The following is a 2,616-nucleotide window of genomic DNA, read 5'->3' on the forward strand; positions in this document are numbered from 1 at the left end:
AAAGGCTGGTGTGCTTACCTTGACCCATTCGCCTATTGGGCCTGCCAGTCCCCGAGGTCAGATCCCAGCACTGCCATTAGATGAGTCCTGATGTGAGAAGCCAATCCTTGCACCTGTTTTCTGTCCTGTGAAAGTACTGGGGCTCAGCTAGGATTAAGTATGCTGTATAGGCAACTCCATATTCACGGGAATCAGTTGCCATCCATGTCAGAACAGTTATAGCTGTCATCAAATGTAACAAAATACAAAATGCATCCATGACTAAGCACACAATATAAAGAATAACTACACTAAATGCATGATGCATTCCACATGTCTATGTACAGAGAAATCTTATGTGTAAAGCAGGTGAGCATATGATTTTTGCCAGTACTGGGGCTTTAGTTCAGGCCCTAGTCCTAGGACCTTGTAGTCTTCAAGAATGGTGAGCTTCACCCACAGTGCAACAAAGTTTCTCAGACCTGAGTTGGAATGTCAGAGGTGACAGAAAAATGGTGAGAATTCTGGGCCATGGTGTGTTATTATTATTATTATTATTATTATTATTATTATTATTATTATTACTATTATTGCCAAGCATGGGAATTGAACTCAGTTCATGACTACTCTGCCTCAGCTTTGATCACCTCAGGTTGGTGGGGTCCCATGGGCCCGTAGCCGATCCTAGAATCCTAGGCTCTTACGTTTGCAGGAACAAATGACAGAAAATTGACAGAAAAAATGTGGCAGGATGAATTTTTTATATTTTCTTCTTTTGCACGGTGACCATCCTGGGTCTGAATTACACGGGTGCAAAGGGTACTTCACCTTGCATTGGAGAAGGCTCAGGGGCTATCAGGGAAGAAATAGGCCCATGTGGCAGCATAGGCCCTGAGCTTGAATACTGGTACTGACACCTACCAGTTGGGGGAGATCCCAAGATACTTGTTCCTGTGCATGGGAATAACAATGAAATGTTAGCAAACTCATGATTGAATGAAAAGTTTCTGCTTGTATTAATCTAGTCCAAAATTAGATGCAATGATCCTAGGAGGATGATTCATCTTAATGAATGGTTTATTAAGCAAGAAAAGGATCCTATTCCTTCAACGGTGGCATAATAAATACCTAAGAGGTAGTAGCAATGTAGTTGATGTCATTGAATCCTAGGTAGATGTCTCTGGCACTCTGTACAAATATATATTTATTGGTGTTCTACCACCTGTCTATCCATGTATGGATATTTTGTTCACCCCTGTAGCTCAACCTCAGGGTCTGGAAATTCCCTGGCAGCTTCATTGGCTAGAGGTTGCCGTGTTGACACACCCATTCAGGGTCTGAATTGGGTCTGCCAGGCCCTGAGTTCAGATCCCAGCACTGGCAATAATTGGATCATGGAGAAAGAAGCTGAATGTGATACCTGTTTTCCTTTTCCCTGAGAGTCCTGGGTGTCACACATGATAGAGAACACATCTAAAAATCTAGATAATATGTGATGGGTTGTCATCAATATCATAAATGGAATATGTATCATCACAGTCAATAAAAAATCTCATATCTAAAATATACTTGGAACGCAAAAAATTAAATCCCCCAACAACAAATCCTCAAAGAAACAACTGCCCAATAAAAAAGTGGGCTAACAACTTAAAGAGAATTTTCTCCGAAGAGGAAAGAAGCATGGCCAATAGACACGTGAAGAAATGCTCAACCTCCCTAGCCATAAAAGAAATGCAAATCAAAACAGCATTGAGATACCACCTCACCCCAGTTAGAATGGCTAGAATCAAGAACTTTAATAACAACAGATGCTGGAGGGGATGTGGACAGAAGGGAACTTTACTGCATTGTTGATGGGAGTGTAAACTTGTTCAACCACTTTGGAAAGTATTATGGAGGTTCCTCAAAAGACTCTACATAGATCTCCCCAATGACCCAGCAATCCCACTTTTGGACATTTACCCAAATGTTTACAAACAAGACCACACTAAAGCTACCAGCACGACTATGTTTATTGCAGCACTATTTACTATAGCTAAGATATGGAACCAACCCACATGCCCCTCAGTAGATGAATGCATCAAGAAAATGTGGTATATATAAACAATGGAATTCTATGCCTCCATCAGAAAAAATGACATTGCCCCATTTGTTAGGAAATGGAAAGGCTTGGAAAAAATTATACTAAGTGAAGTAAGCCTGGTCCAAAGAAATATAGGTCCCATTGTTTCCCTTATTTGCAATATCTGGAATATGTCTGAGTCAAGCAGAAAAGGTCAGATAAGGTGATGCTAGGGAAATGAGCCCTAAGATATGTACTCAAATGTTTTTTTTTATTTCTTGGGATTGTTTCTAACACATTTATAAGATTACTTTTTGTTGCTTTGTATGTGCCTTCCACACAGTATAACCTCTGCTTTCACTGTATTTGATGTAGGTATAATTTGTGGAAGGGAAGGGGAAAAACAAATCGTTTAAATAGGGATAGAGGTGGACCCATTGCAACAATGAGATGTACAAGTCGTTATGTCGAAAACGAACTTTACAACTTTGGTGTGGCAGGGGCGGAGGGGGGGCAGATCGGGGAGGATTTTGGGTGGGGGCTGGGAGGAAGATGGGAAGGGATGGGAAGGGGAA

This window comes from Dipodomys merriami, unplaced genomic scaffold, assembly GCF_024711535.1.
Source record: "Dipodomys merriami isolate MVZ:Mamm:240054 unplaced genomic scaffold, mDipMer1.0.p SCAF_260, whole genome shotgun sequence".
In the NCBI taxonomy this organism is placed as follows: Eukaryota; Metazoa; Chordata; class Mammalia; order Rodentia; family Heteromyidae; genus Dipodomys; species Dipodomys merriami.